Here is a 27993-nt window from a genome sequence, read left to right on the forward strand (position 1 = left end):
ATTAATGTGTGCTGAAGTGATATGGGGGAAGAAGGAGGATGAGGTGGAAGCGGAGAAGGGAAAGGAAGAGGAGCAGGATGAAAGCATTACTCTTACTCCATACAACAAATGACATGAGGAAAGAAAAGGAAAGAGCAGGTTGTGGAAGTGATGGAGGAGTATTGAGGGGGGAGGAGGAGAAGGAAGAGGAGCACGACGGTAGGGGTGGGAAAGAAAAAAGTCTGAAGCAGGGGGTGATGCATGGTGGCATGGTGAGCAATGGCTGAAGAATGAAGAAAAACTGAGGAAGGGTGAGGAAGGGATGAGGGAGGGGTGAGGAGGGGGTGAGGCAGGGGTGGGGCAGGGGTAAGGCAGAGCACACACACTAAAGGGGATGGAAAAGCTATGTCACACTCCAGGCCACCTCTGCCTCTCACCTCACCATCTTAGCTGAAGCCAAGGGATGGATGGAGGAAGGGGGAGGTAAGGAGAGGTGGAGGAGTAAGAGTAGGCAGAAGAAGAAACTAAGGAAGGAAGACGAGCGGAAAGAAGACGGGTTAAAGTAGAAAAAAGACAAGAGTAAAGAATAAGAAAAGGGGAAGAGAACACCAACAGAGAATGAAAGCTGGGAGGACTGAAGAATAACAAGAAGCGGTGCCAAGGCACAACAAACCCGTCCCCAGCAGTCATTTCTGTGATGACGTATAAACACAACAGGATATCTAGTCAAAGATATCACATCAAATTTGGAGTAAATCGGGTGAAAACTGACGATATTATGCCCATTTGAAACTTTAGGCACGACCCACCTGACACTGACCTCCTAACCGCTAACTGGGGGGTCACCCCCCCCTGCCGTAATGAGACATGTTACAGGATGCAATGAAAGATGTACTTTTAGGTTTTGGTTTCATGTCGATATGACGTATTTGAAAGGACTTACGGCAAGAAAACGATATCATACCGTTTTTTTTTTTTTTTTTTTTTTTTGCATTTTCGAGACTTACAGCCTGGGCCTTGGCCCAATTTGGCCCCCAAATTTAATCAGGTGATCAGAAGGTCATAGTCCATCATCCCTGTCATTTAAGTCAGAATCGCAAAAGTAGTTTTCGCTTTTTGTTAACAGACAGACAGACAGACAGGCAGAGTGAAAGCAATACCCGTTCCCTAGTCCCTCCGGGGCGGGGACAGGTAATAAGGCAGAAAGAACGATGAAGCAAAATGAATTGAGGAACACACACACACACACACACACACACACACACACACACACACAAGTAGAACGCCTTTTAACTATAGAACCACCCTCCAAAACGTTGAGCATACAGAAATCTCCACCCTCCTCTCTCTCTCTCTCTCTCTCTCTCTCTCTCTCTCTCTCTCTCTCTCCATTCCTTCCACTCGAATTCTTCCACTGATGGGCCAGCTTCTTAGTATCAATATCCACCTTCTGATCCTCCAGTAAAATTTCCCCCAATAATATAGCCTTACCAGCTGCTGCTTCCTTTATTCCTCATGGTAAGTTCCATGGAGGTAGTGGTGGGTGGGGAGGGAGCCATTTGCCTTGATATCTTTTTCATTGTGGTATTTCGATTCATTCTTTCTTTTATAGTTTCTGTGTCATGGGTGGGATTCATAGATTCCTGATCAGCTTCATGAGAGAGAGAGAGAGAGAGAGAGAGAGAGAGAGAAGAGGAGGCAGGCAGGGGGACAGGGGGAGAGGGAGGTGAGGTTAGGTGAGTGAATGTATAGTCTTTTTTCTTGTTTTCTTTTTTTCAATCCCTTAACCGCGGGGATGTAGGGAGTGTGCCGTGCGCGTCCCGCGGGGATAATCACGCTCCAACTGACTTTTTAAAAAATATTTGCCAAAAATCAGTTATTAGTCTTAGAATATTATAATTATATAAGCATATGGCACATACCTTCAGCTTTCTCCGGGGATATTTGTTGAGCCTTCGTCGACTACCGTAGGACTTGTGGAGATTTCTGAAGTTGGGTAACGAAGTCTCCACTTTACACTTCCCGATACCCCTTAATATGGTTACCACTGCCTGATATTATAACTACAAACACTATTCTATGAATTCAAGTAGTTTGGAATCCATATTCCAAAAAAAAAACACCTTGAAAGCAATGTAAATTACGAGCGCATATGAGCTTTCCACCCACGCTCTTTCTCCGATGGTATTCTGAGGCGGAGCTGTCATTTACTATTCATAAAAACACTCACACTTTATATTCCTTGTACTTTATTACACTTATTTATATATACAATATTTATCCATAAGTTTCTTTCAGTACTAGTAGTTTTTTTCACTCCAGGCATTCACTTTCTCGTTCAGTAAACTAGCGTAGAGAGCATTTTCACTTTCACTTTCATTACTCGAAGTATTTATACATGCTAGAGCAAAGTTTTCACTTTCACTTTCATTGCTTCAAGTATTTATACTCGTATTCTTATATTACTAACTATTTACATTTCAACTTACATTCTCTATTTTATTTACATTATTTACATTTCTATTTTATTTATATTATGTTATGCACTGTCACTTGCAGTAATTTATAAAATTACTTTCCACTGTTCAGTTTTATTTACATTCATTGTTTTCATTTGCTATTTACACATTATTTACATTTTCACTTGCACTGTTTTAGAGTCACCAGAAAGATCGTAGTCTCTGTCCATCATTATCATTGATAAATTAGCCAGTTCAAGTTCCACAGCAGAGTCACTGAGCTCATTACCCCTTCCCACATGAGGTTTAATAGGGGTAGAGGTCACAGGGCCTTTCGCAGAGGTCTAAAGACAGGCACAAATCGGACGTGGTTTCACCTTGAAAGACGACAGTAAACTGAATGATGTGGCCTAGGGGCAGGGAAGGGTTGACAATGTCAGCATGGTGACAGCTGCTAATTTATATGCTATGAAATGATTGGCAGGAAATGTAGGCAATACATAATAAATTACGTAGTTCCAGGTGAATGTAAATATCACTTAGGCTTCTCCCTTTCTTATATATAGTTTTGTTACGAGAATAGGTCATACAGCATATTTCAAGGGTAAATAAACAGGGAAAATTAGCTAACGAGTGTACATGGGGTGTTGCCAGGTGATAATTATCCCATTCCAGACATATGGCAGTATCAATTACCTTTCCTCTTTCTTTTATATATTATTATGTATAAGAATAAGGCATAGGGCACATTTCAATGGATAAAATGAGTGGAAAAATCCTTCCAGGATTTGTGTAGTGCAGCGCAGCTGGACAGGCGGGAGGAGAGGGTAACAGAGTGGAGGTAAGGAAGGGAGTCAAGCACAGGGGGAAAAATGGCTAAATTGTCAACAGTGGATCGGAGTGCAGATGACATTAGCAGAACTGAGTATAGCTGGACACTGGTAGTACTGATAGATGATACAAGCCACCACTTGAAAGCCTGGGCGAATTCAAAATAATACAAAATCACAAAAGTGATGCCCCATGGTATGATCCCTTGCTCCCGAGCGTCACAAAAGTGATGCGCTGCGGTTAAGGGGTTAAGGAAATGGAGAGCGTAGAACCCCTCGATGCCTAAAAATCTCTGTAAAAACAAAATCATGGATATGAGAGGGAAATCACAATGAGAGTTTCCTTCCACTTTTCTTGTACTTTATTTTTCTTACTTTGAACGAACGACAGGAAAGGCGGAGTTCATCACCTTGTCATGTCTTTGTTCTTCCTGGAAATGGACATGGTGGTGAGGCGAGGGAGTTGGTGGTCATTGTGTTTGTGGGTCTGGCCCTGGACACCTTGGTGAAATCAATGGCTTGCATTCTTGTCGGCGTGGCAGGTTTTATACCACCTCCTTTGCGATTTACTTTACATTAGCGGAGGTACCCGGCATTGCTGGCACATCGCTTGCCAATACGTAATTTCTGTAATTCTAATATACTATAGCACTAGATGTGTATGTGTCAGTGTGCGTGTGTGTGTGCATTTTGGGCAGCCGAAACTACACATTCAAATCGCATGGAAATTGGCACAAAAATCACAAAAAATTCGCTGATGTGAAAAAACTTGGTCCCATTACTATTGAAAAACTTTTACTATATTTTATGAGCGATCAAAGTTTGACCAAAAAACGCCGCTCCCGGCGCGAGTGCGTGAAACCGTAGAGTTTTTGATGGCTTTATATTGATGTCGCCTTGATGGCCGATAGTGACAATATTAGACTAGAACAGCACATAAACGTGACTCGGATTACCTGAAATGATCGCAACGTGCGTGTGAAGTGCAAGGAAATGAGTGAGAAGCACGAGGAAACGAGTGTGAAGCACGAGAAAGCAATCACGCAGCACGAGAGCCCCCCACAGGAGCAAGTGCAACAGGGCCCGAAGGGCCCACAAGCACTTGTAAACATAGTATATTGTGGAGCCATATTGCTTATGAGTGAGTTGGCGACATAACCAATGGATAACTGTAATTACTGTGAGGTCGAATTTTTAGTAAGTTATAGCTAATATAGTGATAAAACGAGTTACATACGCGTCACCCTTAATAATCCATATCACAGTTCCTAAAACCGACATTTCACCTCCACCCAGCAAAGTACACATGTACTCGTCAATAAATACGTTAACTATACCTCTTCGTCTCTGGCAGTCCACTCACTGTCCCCTACCTCCCCCCTCCTCCCACACACACACACACACACACACACACACACACACACACACACACACACACACACACACACACTCACACACACTCATACTCACATAAACTGTCATTCCCAGTTGGATAGTTAAAGGAAGAAAACACTGTTTTGAATTCCAGAAGCAACACTTTTCATTGCGAGAGGAACTGCTTGACAGAATCGAGTTTCTACTTCACCTATTGAGAGAGGTCAGTGTAGGGACTGCTTTAAGGGAACCCCAAAGATGGTCAAAAATATATGTAAATCGCACCTTTAACTCATTTGCACACTATCCGACAACACATTTATTCTTTCACCAACCATCATACCCACCCCGTGGCAGGCAGTGATATTCCGGTGTCTTTCAACGGTAAAACATTATCTCCAAATGTCTCCTCCAATATTTAAATATTCATTGCGGGAAAACATTATCAACAATACTTACATTTACATATAACGGTTAAATATTAGCTACAACATTTACATGATTTACGCTATACATCATTCAACCATGATAGCACCTGAAACAGCATAAAGTATAAACCTTCCGCCTGTTGGCGGTAAACTATTATGTCAGAAGGCTTGGCATTTCGGGCGAGGGTGTATCAAATTCTGGTGGACAAAACTGCATGCACTTAGTGTTATCCTTGCCCTGAGGCGGGGGTGTGGGGGGGGAAGAGAAAGAGAGAGGTAGGAAGTGAGGAGAGGATGAGGACCGTGTTGGAGGGGAGGGGTGGGGATGAGTTCGGGGAATAGCTGGGTTTTGGGACGGAGGAAGGAATAAGGGGGAGGGAGGAGGTAAGATTAAGGAGGGAAGAGGAGGAGAGAGAATTTACTTGGCATAAGCAGAGACTAATGCATGAAGGAACAGAACATGAGGGAAAATGAATGAAAAAGAAGAAGAAAAAAAAAACAGATGAAGAAGAAGAAGAAAAGAAGAAGAACAACAATACATACATCGGTCAGATGGAGTTATTCAGTCAACACAAAATTAAATGCAACACCAACAAAAAGGTTTAACTGATCTGTTACTTTAACTGTAATATACAGTATATATATATATATATATATATATATATATATATATATATATATATATATATATATATATATATATATATATATATATATATTCGTAACTTCATTTAAGTTGTGCACCAAGAGTCTTTTGTTTACTGTATATCTGAGTATCACTAAAACTAGAAAGGCAGTATGTAAAAGGTCGAACAAAAGAGTTGCCTTGATGATTAAAACAACCTGATCAGCATTACTGATGTTTTGGAGAATGTGTCAGGAAGGGCTGAACAATGAGGCTGTGTCCTTGGCTCTGTGTCCTGCATATTGACTCGGTTTAATGAGAGTAACGGTATGTACTGACGTGTTGGTATTATTCAACACATAATTATACACGAGTACACACGAACACATATACGTACACACAGTTTTTGGCATGACTGTAAGAGTCGTGTTCTAACTGGTCTGTGTGACTCTCTGCCACTTGCACCTTACCGGTTTATGTGTATGTATACTCTATATGCCAATATTATCTTCTGCGTTGTTTATGCTGTTTATAGCGATATCTGTAACTGTAAATTATAACTCTAACAGTCAAGTGTGTGTGTGTGTGCGTGCGTGTGTGTGTGTGTGTGTGTGTGCGTGTGTGTGTGTGTATGCGTGTGTGTGTGTGTGTGTGTGTGTGTGTGTGTGTGTGTGTGATGACTATGTACTCGGGTGTCATGCATTACTTATCAGTAGCACAATAAATTCCTGTGTATGTCAACATAACACCGTGACAGTTTAATTAACTACTCCAGCGGCACACCTGACGGGGCCAGTGTGTGTGACGGATCTACAGGTACCCCTAACACGACAGGCACCAAAAAGTACTGCCAATAAATACACAAGCGAAGAGTTGTGATGATATGTTCGGGGCCTGGCAGGGTAGGTGGGTGGGAGAATGGGTGGGTGGGTAGGTGAGAGAGCACTTGGGTGACAGGGTGGCTAGGGTAGGTGGGTGGGAGGATAGATGAGTAGATGGGTTAGTGAGGGGATAAATGGATGTTGCGTAGTTGTGATGGGTTGACAGGTAGATGGGTGGGTGGGTGAGCAGGTTGGATGGGTCGGTGGGTAAGGGGAAGAATCAGTACGTAGGTGGATGGGTGGCTTCAAGGGAGGCAGGTAACCTGGTGGGTGGGTAAATAGGCAGATAGGTTGGTGTGAAGGTAGGTAGATGGACTGGTAGTTGGGTAGGTGGGCATGCAGTGAGGGAGACAAGCAGGCAAGTAAGTGGGTAGATAAAAGGATAAGCGGGTGGGTGTATATTTTGATGGATGAATAAGTTACAAGGAGAAGAGATATGACTATTCCCAGACGCCATTATCCCGTAAGGGGTGGCCATTTGACTCTGAGCTAGTTGTTTCACAGGGAGGGACACTAACCCTCCACCAACCCACTTACTGACACGTAGGGAGCACGTATGGTTTGGTTATATTGTTACCACCCAGAGTTGTAAATGGTTTCTTGACTTACAGGAAACCATTAAGCTTATCACTCATTGTAAAGCCACCTGTTAAGGAAAGAAAAGTAGTAAGAAGTGACAGGAAAGATGGAAGAAGTAGGAAGAGAGGAGGGCAGGCACAGAAAAAGAACGATAAAGGCTCAGGAAGAAGTAGGCAGCACTACATCAAGTGAGTAGATGATGGTCGCCACCACCTACCACACTTCTCCAAATTCCATACGACATTCTGTCAGCATCGGCATTACAACCACCACCACCACCATCACCGCCACCACCATCACTATCATAATACTAAGGCAATTAACATGTTTCTTCAACTACAGCTATACTCTCCCCCTCACCCTACTCTACCACTGTCCTTTATCCCAAAACCTTCTCATCCCTCTTCAACCATCCAGAATGCAATATCATTTGAACCTTACTGCCTCCGCTGCCCCCACCTTTTTCCCTATTTTCCCTCCTCTGTATCTCCATCATTCTCCATGCCCTGCCGTATTTCCCTGCCATCTTCCACCCAGATTGGATTTTCTTTCTCTGTTTTTTTCACAGGGCTGAGCTGAGGTAAGGTTGGAACTGCATTTAGAAAACTGAAGCTTACAGAGCACGAATGAGAGATATCCTTCGCCCTCGATTTTATATCTACCAATCTATCTCTAGTCAGACGCCTTAATCCAAGGAGGGGGGGGGGGCCACGAGCAAATCGCCTCAATGTCGCCCTGTCCTCCGCCATCAAGCTGTCCTCATCCAGTTCACGCCAGCCTCATTTATTACTTCTCCATCTAATCCTCGGTGTCCCTCTCTCCTTCTCTCCCTCCACCTCACTCACATGAAGTATCCCAATCAATCTTTCACTGTTCATTCGCTCCACATGGACAAATAATGCCAGGGTATTTCTAACACTTTCCATAACATTCCCATTAACATACATCGTATTACACTTGTATACATCATACACCAAATAAGCCTGAATAACTTGAAGCTACAAAACTGAGTATAGGGACGTGAGTGCTAACATCCAACTGCGTAGCGTATTTCGGAAATATCTGTGTATTCCCTGTGATCCAGTCATTTTCAGTCAGGAAATTCTGTCAGTGCCACAAACGCCTCTCGTATCCACCTGCTTCCTTGATAGCGATTCCTGTGAAAATATATACACACATACTATTTACACGCGTACACACACACACACACACACACACACACACACACACACACACACACACACACACACACACACACACAGGAAACCTTGACCCAATCATATATTATTATATTGGGCATATATTAGGCATTTATTAATTCAAAAATCCACTCTCATTAGGCAGCTCGTTATCGCCTCTCCTGCCCATTCCGGTTTAGTAAACAAGTCTAATTAGTTTACCAGGAACGAACAGCATTTTATTAATAATAAGCTCGGACTGATTAGAAAAAAAAAGAAAACGATACCATGGCCTTCCTCTTGCTTAAAGATACTGTTTGTCACAGGCTTCATTTTTCACAGTGAAGAGCGACAGTCTGATAACACTCTCAAATGGTATTTTCAAGAACAGCGTCACCATGGCCAGAGGGGGAAATCTCAGGGACAACTGAGAAGTGGAAGTTGCTGTGAATATTTATGTAGGGATGATGGTGTGTGTTGTGTAGAGGTGTGGATGAGGGGGAGGGAAGAGGGAATTGTGGATAATGGAAGGAAGAAGGGAGGATAGAATGTTGTGGGAAAAGGAAAGAATCAGAGAAAGAGAAAGAAGAGGGAATTGTGGAGGAATCTGACACTGAATCAGCAAATGGAAATTGCTGTGTAAATTTATGTGGATATGTGAGAATATTTAGCAAGGGTGTGGATGAGGGAGAGAGAAAAGAGGAAACTGTGGTAAAGCGAGAAATGAAAAGAGGAGAGACAGAAGGGGACTTTATTGGGAGGGAAAAACAGTGAGAGAGGAGAGGGTTTTGTGGAAAAATCTGAGACTGTGTCAGAAAGTAAAATGTGTTGTGAAAATAAATGTGATGTGTTGTATTCAAGTGTGAATGAGGATTATGGTTACAAAAGAGATGCAGCGGGTGAGAGGTGTTTTGTAATGTATAACCGCTAATGAACGTGTAATATGTAAAGGGTACCGTTTAGTCTGGCCAAGGCTGAAGGAAAACACCGCAGGGGATGTGATTCTTGAGTGTGTCAAAGAGTTTAATTGTTTGGGTGACAAGCTTAGTACGACACGTGGGCCAAAGGCTTGCTCAGTTGCGATAGTTAAAATAAGTAGTTTAGAAAACTACCGCTACCAACCATGATAAGGCTTTCCTTCTATAATAAAGACAAATGATATCCTTCATGAGTGAGAAATGTCATGCTTTGTGGAAATTGAATGGCGTGTATTTATGGACGATGATTTTCGTATTTTTAAACGTAATCTAATAAGAATGGTAAGATGGACGTGTAATATCACAGTGAGAGATGCAACACTGCGTGCAAAATTTAGAGGACGCTAAAGTGTTAGTGAGGTGACATACGGGCAGGCTGCTGTGCTATGGATATGTGCAGAGAAATGTGTGAGAGAAACTGGGTTAAGTGATGTACACACATGAATGTGGTGACAGAATGCTCATCCAAACAGATCAAAGAACAAGTGGGATTGGGCCACGCATACGAGTACGCCAGAGAGTTAACACTCACAAGTCCAGTAGTTCTCTAGTACATTAACAAATTTCATCACAGCGTCACATGTTATGGCTTGGATCCTAACACAGAATCGCCAATGGTAGCGATTTCTTATTCAATATTGAAGTGATGGTACAAGTAGGTGTTTGTTTTCACGAAATTACAACCCTTAACCTGTTTCTTGCTCCATCCGGGGGGTCACTCTTGCGCCCTTAAGGTAAGCAGTTCACTCCTCTACCACTTGTCTACACGCCTAAAGTTGAACCATACATACATACATTCATTTATACACACACATATAATTGACACTGTTTGTGTGTAATCCAGCATACTTACGGGAATGATGGACAGCTTGCAGTAACCCTCAATCATGCTACCGTAAGTATTTTTAATTTCGTTGCTGTTATATACAGACGATTTTGTTCAGGTGACAGAAGACTCACTGAGCTGGAGGAGGCTACATATAACCTTCATTAACTCATCCAGTATTACAAATACTTCCTAAGTAAAATAAAATCGTTTGGTGGTGGCCGAATTAAAAAAAAAAAAAAGTCACTTGGTTGAAGTTGTGAAGAAAACTAAATGACAGCATATGATGGAAAACGTAATTTACAATGAGCAATGCCACTACTGCTGTAAGCATTACAATATGGATAAATATAGCACTAAATCCCAATATAATATTAACTTAAAAGCTAGATGAGGTGAGAAATCTGGTTAATTTCTTATAACTAACAGATGAGATTGAGCATAACAGGTGAAAGTTGGAGCAGAGGCACAACAGCAGAATAACACCCACCCCACAACACCACGTAGGTACCTCTGAAAGTATAAAGAAAAGTTATTACACAGGTACACGTATGAATGTTTAATTATATTTTATAAGTCATTATACTTTCTAATCGTTATTACTAAAAGTACTTTCTCGTCCTCATCACTTAACAGTACTTTCCAATATCAAGTGTTCATTGCATATTTTCAATTTCCCATTACTTAACAATACTTTCCAATATCAAGTGCTCATTAAATATTTTCAGTCTCCCATTACTTAACAATACTTTCCAATATCAAGTGCTCATTAAATATTTTCAATTCCTGTTTACTTACAATACCTGCCAATACTTTATTCTTTCTACAGTACTCCTGATTTCTCACTGTATTTTCTACTTCGAATAATTCAAAATAATTTCTGCTCCCAATTTTTCACAATAATTTCTGCTGCTAATAACAACATGCAGCAGCGCACCCGGCCTTGTACATAATCCCATCAGTACAGTGACGCGTTTTATATTTGTCTTGTTACCCCCAGACGAGAAACAAACCATGCGGAAGCCCTTTATAATGAAGGGCTAAAAAAGTCTGACCCCTCCTGCACATTATATATATATATATATATATATATATATATATATATATTATTCTTGCTACATCAAAACCATTTAGCTCTTTCACTCCCAGAACGATTTCTCTGGTATTCTCGCATCAGCTAGAAATTTATATTCAGTTTTGGAGATCCTTTTCGAGCTTGATAGGTTAGGTATTTCTTTTAATTGACCCCTTCACTTCACCACATCTTTCTAGAATGGAAAAAAAATCATCTACTGGTAGCAAAAAAAAAAATCAGTTACGTCACCAAACAGAAAGATTGACTCAGGGAAGGGGCGTCTCTCTCTCTCTCTCTCTCTCTCTCTCTCTCTCTCTCTCTCTCTCTCTCTCTCTCTCTCTCTCTCTCTCTCTCTCTTGTGTCAGGTAGAATAAAATCTTAGACTGATTTGTGAAATTGATGGGCACACAGATTGTTACTGTACGGTACATAGATAGATACAGACAATCAGACAGGTAGACTGATAGACATTTACACAGACGGATACAGTGACAGGCAGAGTAATGCATAAATAGGCTGATAGGAAGGTAGATAGACAGATGAAAACATGGGCATGGATACACAAGTACGAAAGCCAAAATGTAACCTTTTCATTCTTGATAGTTTCCTTTCTAAACACGCACACAAACAGACAATTACTTACCTACATCACTACCAAACAATCTTTTCTCGTAACAGCGTCGACTGCAAATAGTTCTTAACCTGAATTACCCTTCCCACACTGTAAACATTGTACTGTTTGTAGAATGCTTTAAGATTGCTGTATTCATGGTAATCGCGGATAATGCGCCTCCCAGCCTAACCTGCTGATGCTGCCAAAAATAATGATAAACACACATGATTCCATCCACCTACATATTCAGTGTAAGTAGCTAGGAAAATCATAAAGCAAACTATGTCCCTTATAATTAACTTTCAGAGTCCAGATATTCTCCACAACATTTTTGTGACTTTGCAACAACAATAACACACAAAAAATACTACCACTAGTACTAGTAGTAGTAGTAGTAGTAGTAATGATAATATTATTAATATAATTATTTTTTATCTTCATTTCTATGGTTGATATCATGATCATCATCATCATCATCATCATTTACTCATAACTCAGTACAACTACTGTGTGCCGGTGGTCCCCAGCAAGGTGGTATAATACTGCCTGGTGTCTGGTGCCTCACCAACACGGCAATATTCACCAGTACAAACTCTGGCCTGTACGCCGCCTGGGAGACCCAGGAAATATTGGCCTAAATATGATAAATGATTGGGTGATTAGTGGGATTAATTAGGGCAGGGATTATGGGAAGTCTTACATATTTATACACGAGAGAGAGAGAGAGAGAGAGAGAGAGAGAGAGAAATTCAGTAGGATGCAAAATGTTAAAACTATCATTTTCTTAATCAAATAATTGATATAAATACACGATTTTGTAAAGAAAGCTTATTTCACTTTTATAGTGTAATGAATTAATACGATTTGTTACAAACATTTCTCGTTAGTTTTTGCTGTTCATGGTAACTTACCAGGTGGCGGAAAACATGTGTATATTACGTGGTTTCGCATACTGATTTCATGAAATTTAGATGACAGATGTCCTGGTGGTATTTTATTAAAGTTATTTTCTATATATTATTTATTCTCTTCGTCTTGTTAATAATTTCTTACAATACATAACAGAATCTATCTATCTATCTATTGCCAGACGCCTCAATCCCGTTTGGGGTGGCCACAAACAAATCGCCTACAAGTCGCCCTGTCCCCCGCCATTTCACTGCCCTGCTCCCAACTCACACCCCCCTCTCTCATATACCTCTCCACCCCATCCTTCCATCTCATCCTCAGCCTCCCCCTCCCTCTTCCCCCCTCCACCTCACTCACATACACTCTCTTCGTCAATCTTTCACCCTCCATCCTCTCCACATGGCCAAACCACCTCAGTGTGTTCCTCATAACGCTTCCTATCACATCCATATCCACACCACAACGCTCCTTTATATCCTCATTCGTCAGCCTGTCTCTCCATGTGACTCCACAGGCTCCTCTTAAATAACTCATTTCCACTGCTCTCACTCTTGACTTGTGTCCTTCCAACAACGTCCAAGCTCCACTTCCGTACGTTAGAGTTGGTATCACAATACTGCCATGTAGTAACTTTTTCACATCCATGCTCACTTCCCTGTTTCTTATCACTGCTTTCAAAGAACCAGCAACCTTTCTTCCCTGCTGTACCCTTTCAAGCACTTCACCCTCCAAACCTCCATCCTTACTCATCACACTACCCAAGTACTTAAACGTACTCACATTTTCCAATTCCTCACCATCCAACCTCGCTGTACATTCACTGACTTCACCTCTCTCAAAGACCATCACTTTACTCTTCCCTACATTCACCTTTAGATTCCGTTTCTTACACACTCTCCCAAACTCATCCACCAAGCCTTGCAGCTCCCCTTCGTCTTCACTCAACAACACAGTATCATCTGCAAACAACAGTACAGGGAGTTTCCAAACACTATCCTCTCTCACCAGGGCCACTCCAACATCCACTACCCTACCTTGTACCTTTTTTTTTTTTTTTTTTTAATAACAGAACGGAGGAAGGAAAAACAAATGGAGAAAAAAATAATCCATACACCAGATTACTGGTGTCCTCTGTTCATAAAATATCTGTAACAGTTAGACTTGAACAGTTGTAGGTTGAAATTTGGAGGAAAACAACTCTGGGGAAGCGAGTTCCAGAGAGATGCAGTTCGGGGAATGAAAGAATTCTGATAGGCAGAAGTTCTGCAATATGGTTGAGTGACATTCCAGTCATGAGCACTACCAGATGCCCGTGTAGCACGAGGGAAGGCATGGAGAGGTGGCACCATGGACGCAACTTCGTCTGAGCATTTGCCAAAAAAAATCTGTAAAATAATGCAAGGGAGGCAACATTCCTTCTTACTTGCAGGGGAGGTAGTTTATATGTAATGGCAGGGTTGTTAATGATTCTAACAGCTTTATTCTGAATTTTGTCTAGTTGTCTTAATGCAACCTCTCCACAACCATTCCATAAGGGTGAGCAATATTCAAGCTGAGAGCGCACATGACTCTTATAAATTATAGCTAACTGCTCATCGGCGAAGAAGTTACGGACTCTGTACAATAATCCAAGTTTCTTTGAGGCGGTTTTAGCAAGTGATCTGACATGAGAGGTCCAGCTGAGGGCACTGTTAAGTGAGACACCAAGAATCTCAATACTTTTGGAGATGGGAATCCTAGTAGCACTGAAGGTAATGTACGAATCTGGCAATATCTGTCTATTAGTAAACTGTATATATTTAGTTTTACTAGCATTAAAAGAGACAAGGTTGTTTTGTCCCCATTCACTGATTGTAGATAGATCTTGATTTATGGAGATGGCTGTACTGAGTTGAGAGGTAGAGATATTAGACTTTGTAAATGGATGTCTGAGTGTGAATGAACTATGTAGTGTTGAGTCATCTGCATATGAGTGAATGGGATTGTGAGTGACAGATAAGAGATCATTAATATGAACCAGAAATAGGGTTGGCGCCAGAACTGATCCCTGCGGCACGCCGGCGTTAATTGAGTGGAAATTCGAATATACATCATCTACTTTTACTCTTATTTTCCTGTCACTAAGATAAGAAGAAATCAAAGGAACAAAAGACGTTAGTCCATAGCAAGGGAGTTTGGACAGCAGGGAACGGTGCCATACTCTGTCGAAAGCTTTAGAGATATCAAGAGCTACTGCATGAGTTTCTCCAAAAAGATCAATTGATTGATGGATGGTATGAGTTAAGAGATTGAGTATGTCAATGGTGGATCTTTCGTGGCGAAAACCGTATTGTCTATCATTAATTAAGTTGTTGGATTCAAGATGTTTAACAATATGCTTATTAATTAAAGTTTCAAATACCTTACCAAGAGAAGATGTGATAGCTACTGGTCTGTAATTGGAGGGGTCAGACGAACTTCTTTTCTTCGGAACTGGGTGGATATTGGCTTCTTTCCATGAATTTGGGAATAAAGAAGTACGTATGCATAATCTGAATAATTTAGCTAGGACAGAGGCAAGTTCAGGGGAACACTTTTTCAAAACAATTGGCGGAATTCCATCTGGACCTGGAGCTTTGTTGGTAGGTAAATTGTCTAGGATGGATTTTACAAATCTTGTCTGTATTTTAAGTGGGGCAATTTCGGGAGAATCAAGTTCCAGTACTGAGACATTCTGGCTGGTATCATCTATGGTGGAGTTTCTTGCAAAGGTACTAGCAAAGATATCTGCTTTCCCACGTGGGTCATTTGTAATATTGCCATCTGAAGATTTTAGTGGGGGAATGGAAGATGACTTGTTAAAGTTATTATTGAAAGAATTAAGAGTTGACCAGAATATTCTATTGTCATTAGGGTTGTTAAGTAGTTTTGATGCTTGCTTTTAAAGAAAGTTTGATTTAGATAGATTTAATACAGCTTTTGCATGATTTCTAGCAATTTTAAATTGGGAGAGTGATTCAGGTGTTTTTGATTTTAAGTAAGAGTTATATGCTAATGACTTTTGGGCTGTTGCTCTGGCACAATTGCCATCAAACCATTTTGGAGAGTTTGATCTTTTTAGTGAATTGTTGACTTGGTATGAATAAATCCATACCAGCTAGTATTAAGTCACAAATGTGGGACTGGGTAGAATTGGGATCACTAGAGAAGAAAGACTGCCATGGAACATCAGCAAGATAATTTCTAAATCCATCCCAGTCTGCCCTGTCAAAGTGCCATCGGGTCACCCTGACAGGTTCGGAATGGGGAGGTGTAGGAGGGTTAACTAATGAGGCTTTGATGAGATTGTGGTCAGAGGATCCAAGTGGTGACAGTACCTCTATCCTGTATTGATCTGGATTATTTGTCAAGAATAAGTCCAAGAGTTGGGCATTATGGTCAGGATTATCAGGTATTCTGGTTGGTTGCTTTACCAACTGGGTGAGATTAAACGATTCCGCAAACAGTTCGCATTCTAGACCAGCGTCGTCAGTCCGGGCAGAATGCAATAACCATTCAACATTGTGTATGTTAAAATCACCCAAAATGGTAATTTCATTGCCAAGGGCAAGGTCAAGGTTACTCAACTGAGTGGATATGGAATCAAATACACTGGGTTCCGAAGAAGCATTGGGGGAACGATAAACTACACAGATATATTTGGTAATGTTTTGGCAATTTAATTTATATAATGAGTAATCAAAACTGGATGAAGTGAAGTTTAGAATAGTATCAAACATTTATTACCCTATCCATGTACAGATTGAACAACCATGGAGACATGACACATCCCTGTTTCAACCCAACTTTCAAAGAGAAAAATTCACTTAGTTCACCATCCACACGCACTGCAGCCTTCGCACCATCGTACATACTCTTCACAGCATTCAACAACTTCCCATCTACTCCATATATTCTTAACACTTTCCACAATCCTTGTCTATCCACCCTGTCATATGCTTTCTCCAAATCCATGAAAGCCGCATACAACTTCTTTCCCTTCTCTAGAAACTTTTCCACTAAAGATCTAAGAATGAATATCTGCTCTACACAACCTCTTCCCTTCCTAAAGCCTCCCTGTTCCTCTCCAACTAGTTTCTCTGTTCTTTCTCTAACTCTGTCAATAAGTATCCTACCATACACTTTTCCTATTATACTAAGAAGACAGATGCCCCTATGATTACCACACACTGCTTTTTCCCCTTTTCCTTTGTACAAGGGAATAATTATACCTGACTTCCAATCCTCCGGGACTCTACCTTCCTCCCAGGCCATTCTGCACATCTTCCACATCCATTCTACTACTATCTCTCCCCCATGCTTCAGCATTTCACCACACACTCCATCAATTCCTGGGGCTTTCCCCGATTTAACTTTTTTCATTGCTTCCACAACTTCTATCCTACTAATTTCTTCCTGTCTTCTCACCTCCCTCCTTCTCCCAGCCATTCCCCAGCCACTTATACTCGCATTACTTCCATCCTCTATGTTCAACAATTCCTTAAAGTGTTCTCTCCATCTGCTCACTTTTTCTCCCTTCTCCACTAGTAATCTACCATTTTTATCTTTCACTCCCCTGCTAACTTCACTTCCACCCTGTCTTACTCTTTTCACCTCTTTCCAGAACATTTTCTTACAGTCCCTCCACTTTACACTCAGATTCCTTCCAAATTCCTCATCCACTCTCTTTTTACTCTCTCTTACTATTCTTTTCACCTCTCTCTTTCTTTCTACATATAACTCTCTTTTCCGCCTCTCAACTTCTTCCACGCCCCTATTTCTCATCCATTCATTGTATGCTTTCTTCTTTTGTGCCACAGCCTGTTTCACCTCTTCAGTCCACCACGCTGTTCCTTGCACCCCCCTCCGTCTTCTCTTCCTTCCACACACCACATCACATATTTGCATATTATGCGTAGAGAATAATATTTTTTGCAATAAATTCTATACAGATTCACTAAGGTTAATTTCTGTGCTTCATAACAAGCCCCATAAAAATTTCGTTAACAAATGCACCTTGGTTTCGTTAGCAAATGCACCTTGGTTTCGTTAGCAAATTCGCGATGGTTTCTAAATCCATCTTGTTTTAATAACTTCTCTCCACCTTCATCATAAAGCTGTGGTCTTGTCAATACATCATCCAAAGCTCTGTAGGAAGTACGAGTTTTCCAGGTTTTCGTAATAAATCAATTTTTTCCTAATACATCCCTCATGTATTCGTTCACCAGTTCCCGAAGGTTTCCCAATACATCCCTTTAGCTTTCGTTAATAAACTTTCCAGAATTTTTTTTATAATTTCTCCACGGCTTCATAAAAAAAAAAAAATCTTGAAGCTGTTCTATATGTATACCACATCTTATGTTTCCCTGATCAAATTGTACACGATTCGTAATAATTTTTCCAAATCTTCATAATCAGTTCTCCATGGTTGTGTACTAAAATTGATTAAATTTCGCTCATAATTTCCTGTCATCTCCTTGGTTGGGAAAAAATCAGCGCCCTGGAGGCGCCCTGGTGACGTGAGGCCCAGTCAGTATTGAGGTGTTTTGTTGGCCTGATATTCCTTGGCTCACGGCAAAAACACGGCACCTAGGGAGTTTCTAAAAACACATGATGTACCGCGCCAATCTGCTCTGAGTAGGTGCCGGGGGAGGGGGGGGGAGGGTTGAGATTAAGGTTAAATTGTTGGCGGTGGAGGTGAGGAAGGTGGTGTGGTGGTGAAGGTGAGGGAAGCAATTTGGTAGTGGTGAGAAAGTAGTAGTAAAATCTGTGGTGGTGGCTGAAGCGGTGTGATGACTGGTAGTGTGGTGGGTGTGGTGGAGTGAAGTGGTGGTGATGTTGTGTTATAGTTGTAAGGAAGGTGGCTGATTTCATAGCATATTTCGTATGGTGTGAATGTTATGGTGATCAATGGTAGGGAAGAGTGTGTGGTGGTATTGTGAAGGCTGATGTGTTGTGTGAATGGTGCAGGTGTGGTAGTGTAATGGTGTTAATTACAAAGGTGGCGTTAATCTGTGAAATTATTGATGTGTAGACGATAAGGGTGTAATGGTCTGTGGAATGGTTGCTGAGATGGAGAGGGTGTGTGGTGGTGTTGGCTGGTGATGAGAGAGTGTGATAATCTTTGGTGGTGGTACTTGACAGTGAAGGAAAAATGACGATGAATGTGGTAGTTGTAGTTGTGGCTGTGGATGCAGTGGTTATAGTCTTCTAAGATAACAGGCGGTGAGAAGGCAGGAAGTGATGGTGAAAGTGGATGGTGGTTGTAGTGGGCAGTTAAGTAGTTTCTGTAGCGGTCGTGGTGGTAGTCGTAACAATAAAAGTACCACTAGAAATGGTGATATAGGTGGAATGGTAATGGTGGTGGTGTTAGTGCTGGTGTTAGTTGTATTGATGATGGTAGTGTGTGGTACTGGTGATGGCAGTGATGGCTGAGATTTTGGTGATACAGAGTGACATAACAAATAGTAAAGCTAACGATGGTAACGATAGTGGTGATGGTAGTGATGGTGGTGGCGGCAGAAATGTTGGTGGTACCGTAAAGTTACCGACTGTGACAATAACAGCGAGAACAACGGTGATGGTGGTGATGGTAATCATGATACTATAGACGGGGATGCTGCTGGCACCACTGGGGAGTGACAGTGGCACTGATGAAAATACCTGTGTTACGGGTTAGGGTGAAACTATAGGAGGAGCCAATCCTGTGTGTGTGTGTGTGTGTGTGTGTGTGTATGTGTTTCTCTGTGGCATATTATAATGGATTAATAAATCACTGTGACATGAAAAAGTGAAGAACAATAGCTAGTTAAAAAAAAAAAAAAAAAAAAAAAAAGAGAGATGTTGGAGAAATAACAGAGGAAGAAAAGAATGGAGATGAGGGATGAGATTAAAGAGGAAATTATGATAAGTTGGTCAAGAAGATGGATAGCCTATAGAATGAAATGAGGGGTTTTTGAAGAGTAACAGAAACGAAAACCATGTCAGTTGCACAACAGTGAAGAAAAAACAACGTGTTTAACATAACATAATATATACATGAAGGACATTATAAAAAAAATATTAGTGATAACGAAAAAAAAAATCTATAATGCAAGAGGGAAACACGAAGGTAGATGAAGGGATAACGGGAAAAAGCGATGAGTAGGAGACAGGTGGCGCAGAGAATGAAGGTGACGGCGAGAGAGGGGGTGGGGTGGAGATGAGGTGGGGCAGGAATGGTGGAGGTGAGGGAAAGACAGGGGGGGGTAAGGTGTGGAGGTGGGCTGGAGAGGGGATGGAGGTGAGGTGGAGAGAGGGGGTGTAGGCTGAGGAAAAAAAAAAATGGAGGAGAGGAGCGAGGGGAAGTGGGCTGGAGGAGAAATGATGGTGATGGGTAGAGAAGGAGAGAGGGAGAGATGGAGGTGATGTGGTGGAGGGGTAGTGGCGAGGGGGTGTGATGAGAGTAGGCTAGTGGAGGAATGACAGACGTGAGGAGGACAGCTGGTGGAGGGGGTGTAGCAGAGGGGAGAGATGGTAGTGGGGTGTAGGAGGGAAGTGCAAGTGGGAGTATTACCTGCAAATTGCCAAAGTAAGGCTCCATCACTAGCCATAACCTCACCATGATAACACTCGCAGCCTTAGTCTTGCCTTTCTATATTCACTCCTTTTCCTTATCACATATTTCCCTCCATTCCATACGCTCTTCTTACGCTTTTCGCCCATCTTTTTCTCCTTTTATTTTTCCATTACTTCATCCTATTTTTATCTTTCTTCCTTGTTTGCTGTTTCGCTGTGCTTCCCTTTTCTCTTTCGTAGTCTCTAAATTTACTATTTCCTCTCTTTTCTTTTTTACTCCCTCCTTCCTTTCTTCACTTCTTTGTCAAATTGTCTAGTGTTATCCTAAAATAAATCCTCACGGATTCATCTCAGTTAAACACCAAATAAAGGCGTGCGTTTGCTGCTGATGAAAAATATTGCGCAAATTGTCTTTACTGTTTCCAACGTAATGTGAGCGCGCGCTCAATAATTCTCTGGCGTAAACCTGAATAAAACAGCCAAGCTTACCAATTGTAGTGAAAAAATAAACAGTTTTGGACTCACTCTCAGTTGAATAATATCACCTGGCGTCAGAAGAATTACAGTATTAGAATGTCTCGGCCATCAGAGGGTTAATTATAACAGTATTAAGACTTTCAGATTTCTGTTACTAATTCTCAGCTAATTAATATCGTCTAACGTTAGCTGGAATAAAGAGAAAATAGAGCTATCTCAGTAATAACTTTCTTTACTTCCTTGCCCTTCTATCCCCATATCACCACAACATTCTCTCTCCCTCTCTCTCTCTCTCTCTCTCTCTCTCTCTCTCTCTCTCCGTTTAACCTCATCCTTTTCATCTTCCCTCATCCACAACACCTCATTATTTATGCAAAAAGGCTTGGGAGTAAAGCATGAAATTTTTCTTTATAATCACGGCCATTCTTCCATCACTACCACCATCTCCATGATTATCACTACCAACATTACTCACAGTCAACCAAAATTAACATCATCTACCACACCACTACCATTACCACCATCACCATCAATACTACTGCCACCACTTCCACAACTACTACGACCGTCACGAAGATTACGATTAGCATAAATATTAATACTGCACTACCACTATCACCAAGAGTCTCATCACCATCATTGCTGTCAAAATTACCAACACCACCACCTATACAACCATCATTATAATCGCCAACACTACATCACCAACACTTCCACCATCACCACTACAACTACACTGACTCCACCACCATTACCAGCATCATACCAGCCAACATCACTACAACCCCTGCCATCACAGCCACTATTACTACGACCACCACCACCATCACCACCACCACCACCACCATCAGTATTGGCATCACAGCCACCATCACTTTTACCAGAAGTACCACCACTAATTTATTACCCCCTCATCACCACCACCACCACCACAATCACCACCACCACCACAATCACCACCACTAAACACTCAAACTTTGCTAATCTACACTTCCCGTATATGCACTGGACAGGGGTGGTGGTGGTGCTGGTGGTTATAAAAAAAAAAGCAGCATCAATCACTGGGAGGAATTTTAGCTCCATCCATCCATCCATTCAGTCATCCATCAGGCAAACAGACGGATGATGGAGCGCGCGCACACACACACACACACACACACACACACACACACACACACACACACACACACACACACACACACACACACGAATGATACAGGGAACACAATATATATAATGTTCTGAAGTTCACTGACCTTCACAGAGTTTCGACCCTGGGCCTACGCAAGGATATTTTCTTTTTTTAATTATATCGGGATTTTGTGGCAAATTCATTAAAGCCATGATTAAATACGTCAACATAGAAAATAAGTAAGGTAACATGCAAAGTCATTAACCACAGAAAATACGTCGCCATGAGAAATATGTTAATTACTGTTTGAGAAAAAAGTCAAAAAACAAAATAAACAAGTCGCCAAGTAAAGAGAGTAACTACAATACATGTCACCATGAACAAAGCAACTCACAGTGCAAAGTAAAAAAAAAAAAAAAGTTACCAGGCCAAATAAACAAATCAGTGTAATAAAGTAAGTCGTCATTTCAGGGAAGTGAGGCAGCACATTCAGCACTGACCCCCTCGCCTCCCCCGTCTGTCTGCCTTGGTGCCTGCATTATGAGCCACACGCCCGACTGGCACACGTGAAAATGTGTCTGGGATTTTGAGGCGGCTGAGAGGCTGAGGTGAGGCAGGGAGTGCCCTTTGTCTGAGCACAAGGCAGGTCAGGCTCATGGTAGTAGTGTCGATGGTAAGGTCACCAGGTCTCCTTGTTTCCATTGTCAGGCTTACTTTTTTATTTTATTCATCTAAAATTATTTATTTATTTATTTATTTCACTTTGGGGAAGTCTTTCGTATTAAAATGGTCAGACTTGATGTTCTTTTCAAGCTTGAGATATTTCAAGTTATTTATATTTCATTTGTTTAGCTTAAAATTTAACTTAGTTATCTATCGTCTCCTTAATAATCTTAAGCTCTTATACTCAATTAACTTAATAAAATTGCACAGCGTTAACTGCAATGAGATTACTTTTAAATAGCAGGTACTGTAACAACGTGGGTGTGGAACGTGAGTGAGTGAGAAGGGGAATACTCCCTGTCTTTCTCGACTGCATTTGGCTCTGTGTTGGATAGTTAATGGTACCACTGGAAGACAATTTTCATGACAGTTTCAAAAAGGTACGACATGCCATGACTGGCCTAATTGCTAAGGGAAAAAGAAGTTCTGAGTTCTTGCGTTTTTTTTTTTTTTTTTTTTTTTTTTTTTGCGTTTTCAGCTAAATTTGGCTCATTAAAAAAAAAAATGATATCACTGGAAGTAAAATTTCATGATCATTTCAAAATGATATGACATACTTCAACTGGTTTAATGGCAAAGAATAAACCAAAGTTCTGGTCCTCCTCAGGCAGGAAAATTTTACAAGTCATATTGGGCAAAACTTTTACACAACAAATTTCAGTTACAGTGTTCTCGCTCGCTTCGCTTCTTTGAACAGAACATCGGAGATTTATTTTTTTCAGTTTTTCTTTATATCTTCCAATGCTTTACCGTCCAACTCTTTTTCTTCACGAATCCTCTAATCTGTGCACCAGTACAAGCACATCACTCACAGACACTCCAAGGGTAACCTGTCATTCTTGACCTCTAACCTTCCGACAACTCCCAGCCTTCGCTGCTGCCTGTACCTTAACCTTATTAGCCCAAAGACATCATTTTATATTTGTCCTGAACACCACATCGTTATATTTAGCTTTGGAGAGCCTTTTCGAACCGGGTGGGTTTGAAATCTATCTGTCTATATACCTAAGTTGCTTCCCCCAAGGAAAGGGAGGTAGCCGAGACAGGAAGACACACTTCCTATTTACTCATCCACTCAATACATTCATTCGCATCTTAGCCCCAAGGAGAGAAGGGATAGATTCTCACCGCACCACACCGCACTGGGGTCAATTGTGCACTGTAATCAGTGACATTCGCAGTAGGGCCTAACAGGATTGCTGGTTTACCCTTGCCACATCATAATGGACCCATCCCCTTACCCGCACCTGACCTTATCAGCTGATCAGACAAAATGCGGGAGAATATCCCCTCAGGGCTGCGTCATCATTTATTCATCCACAATTTCTCTTCAATCATTTCTACCATGCACAGCCACTCTTCCTTGCTCAACAGACATCCCTTTCGCATCCAACGCTCTCTTCACACTGTCCATCCATCCTATTCGTGGTCTTCCTCTCAGCCTTACACCTCTCACATCAGATCTACTTATCTTTTTCACCAATCGCTCATTATCCATTCTCTCCATGTGCCCAAAACATTGCAACACCCTCTGCTCAACTCGATCACCCATCTTCCGCACAACTCCAGTTCTCCTTCGCACTTCATCATTCTCTTTCGATCCAAACGCATCACTCCACACATACTCCTCAGGCACCTTATTTCCATTACATTCAAACTTTTCCTCTCTGCTACACCCATATTCCATGTTTCAGCCCCATATAACGCAGTCGGTATCATAACACCCTCATACAGCTTTCTCTTTACATTCATTCTAAGCGAATGACATCTAAACACTTTTTTTCATTTCTCTTAGCACCTTTCCTATTTCATTCATTCTAAACTTCACTTCTGCATCTATTCTTCCATCCACAGCAACATGTGACCCTAAATGCTTAAAACACTCTACCTCCTCAAGCAACTCACCATTCAAAACTATTCATCCTCCTACCATCTACCAACCTCGTACACTTCAACACTTTACCCTTATTCTCATTTACTTTCAATTTCCTCCTTTCGCACACCCTTCCAAACTCCTCTACCAACTGTCTCAACATCTCCTCTGAATCAGCCACCAGTGCAGCAGCATCCGCAAACAACAGCTGCTTCAGATTCCACTCTCTACCATCAACATTTACCAATAATTCCTTCAATACGAGATGTCCTTCCCAAGTTGAATAAAAATATATAGAGGTAAGAAGGGCAAATATATAAATCGACATTTTCCGATAGTCGGGGTTTATAATGAAACTAATACCACTGTCATCAACCTGCTTCTTTATATTCACTCCTACATTCCAGTGTCTTTTTACTGCTCTAAATTCCCCAGCCACTGCCCTTCTTTGTTGCACTCTTTCCGCTAGTTCATGCCCTACCCTACTGTCTTCGTTCACTGCCTTGCCTGAATACATAAATACCATCGCATTATTTGTTTCTGCATCATTTATTTAACACCCAGTAACTCTAAACATGCCTCTTAGAATACAAGCCTACATTACATTTCATTCACAACACCAGGTTCCTCCAGGGTACCCGCCAACTTTCACTCCTCACCGCCTACAAATACAGCATCACCTGCAAACAGAAATGCAAACAGCTGCCATTCACTACTTTCTCCAGGTCACTTCCCCTCGCCTTCCAAGAGTTCTCGCTTTCAGCTATCCCATTTCTCCTTCAGAGAGAGGGGAGACTGAAAGGAATCAATGAGACGAGGGGAGACAGAAAGCCTTTGATTCCACCCTCTTTTAACAAGCTCTGTGTAAACCGTCCTTCCACACATACAGTAATTCCATACGTGTAACAGATGTACTCCATACTGGTGTACGAGAACACTAGACAGTCAGCGGTTGTACAGGATTGAAAATGTTAAGGAGTCAGTTCAGTATCATCCTGACTTCTATTACAAAATCAGTTCCTCAGGGGTTACGTGAATGCTGAATTACTCCATGTATTTCTTCAGCACTGCCTAACTCTTGCCTCTGTATAAAAGCCTTCTTTCCTAGGGACAAAACAGAGCAATGATAAGTACTGTTCACAAAATAACAAAATACACTTCTAAGAAGAGTGAAACGAAGTTTTTTTTTTTTTCCTTTCCTCTTCTCACTGAATCCTCTTAATCTTTCCCTCTTTGATGTAATGTTGCATCGTTATCTCTTTATAGTCATTATTACACTGAACACTTTCTTCATTTCTCAACACTGCATGCACTTTTTAATACAGCAGGCTTCACCCTTTTATCCACACTTTAACCTTTTACTTAAAAATTCATTGTGGCACCAGAGTCCTTATCCTTCATGAAAACAAGTCACTGTGACTCAAGTTATCCCGATCTATCTATTGATGACATGTCTTTCACACACAAAGCGTCCAGTCACCTCGAGGTGGATAAATCTTGATTTTAGCATTCTTTTGTCTGATTATCATTAGGCATCAAATACCCTGCCATAAAGCCGCCACTCCCGTCTGTTATTACGGGATTTACCAGCATTCACGGATGCCTGTTGTGTTCGGTATTAACAGTTGCAGTACGATGATGTCTTTTTTATTTTTGCTATCTACAAACTAGTGAGCCAAGACGAGACTTGTCAACTGAAGCGGTTGGATGCAGCTTCACGAACACCATCTTTTTTACAGTTGGTTTGTTTTCATCTGAGGGAACTGGACCACTCATATAACTTGAGTGGTGGCGTGAAATCTGATAAGTCTTAGATATGAGGTGGAAATGAGCCTCCTTGGTTGCTAGTCAAATTTATCCTCCAATCTGACTTTAGGGATTTTTTTTCAAACGAGATTAAATGAACAGTTAATTAGATTAGGGTGTTGTCGTTAGCTAAGTAAAATCGTGTATCAGCATCACGACAATAGATATACATTACGTCCTGGGTTAATGGGGTTTAACTGCTCCCTAACTTGCCGGGGATGGGCGCCAGAGGGGAGGCAGTGGTTACGGCAGGACGCGAGGGGACTTGACTAGCCTATTTCCCCTTGAGGTGCGTTGAAGGACAAATATTCAGACATCCGCTTCCTTTTTACATTTACAGGGATGAGGCTGAGTGGGTCGTGGGATGTAAGTGCATGCAATATCGACGGATCAGAAATTTTCATTTACTTAATTTTACACAGCTCACGGGCGACAACACGCTTTCTTGCCAATATACCGCTTGTACATATGCTGTAACACACACACACACACACACACACACACACACACACACACACACACACACACACAGAACTATGAAATACGTCCCAAAAGACAGAGGATAAAATTCTCGCGGGAAATTATCGGAAAATCAGACAGACGGAGACATGTTAAAAAAAAAATGTGTCGAGATGAAATTTGTGTGGGTTGGTGTGGAAAAAATGAGGTAATGACGACGTGACAAGACCGGTGAGGAGATGGAGGAGGAGGAGGAGGAGGAGAAGATGGTGATGATGATGATGATGATGATTTGACTGTTATACCTCTCAACAGGAATACTAAGTCTAAGACCTCATACGGTGTGTATATTGTTACGGAACAGAGAAAACTGTCCCGCAAAGTTCCAGGTTCAAAACAAAAGAGTTAGGTAAAATTACAAGTTAAAGTTTAATGCTCAAACTAACAACTAAACATTCAGGACTCATAACGATAATGTAATGGCAAAAACAGGTTAAATATATGGTTAACTGCAATAGCCGCTATTAACACGAAATTAGCAAGAGTAAATTTATCTAAGTCAGCCCTGATAAAATGAGAAAACCGGATAATGCTCAGTTAATGCAAGATATATTATTACAGATACCAAATATTATTAATAATGGCTGACAATATGAACTTTACACGAATCACAAAAACCTTACCAGGCCCACGAATTAACACCCCATACTATACAATACAATAAAAAATGTAATAACACCCACACTCAAATTAAAAAGCAGCTAGATGGTTGGAAACTTCTTGAGCACTCACAAAAATAACAACTGTACAGGGGAGGACAGAGATATGAACAAAATGAGGAGTAGATCTAAGTGGCAATTAATGCAGAGACTGAGCTCATTATATAGGGTCCGGCAGAGCTTGATACAACTTGTAAGAAGGACGCGCAAATGAAGCCATAGGGGACAAAGAGTTGACACTCCTGCTCTGAACAACAGAAAGAACGACTTACTCTAATATAAGGGGAGAAGGGGGGAGTGAGGTAGAACACGCTCGTGATCAAACATGCAGCATACTGAACGTTAGAATTACACAAAGGATGATGAAATCATAGGCTATGTAACACCTCCCCACAAAGAAAAAGAAATTTACAAAGGAAATGTCTTATTACTCTAAAACAATCTGTCTAAAGTCTAGATAAGCAATCTGCAATAACATTTTCTTTCCCCTTGACAT

Source organism: Coenobita brevimanus, chromosome 63 (genome assembly GCF_032717465.1).
Source record: "Coenobita brevimanus isolate Jiangsu-jjx chromosome 63, ASM3271746v2, whole genome shotgun sequence".
NCBI classification, from domain to species: domain Eukaryota; kingdom Metazoa; phylum Arthropoda; class Malacostraca; order Decapoda; family Coenobitidae; genus Coenobita; species Coenobita brevimanus.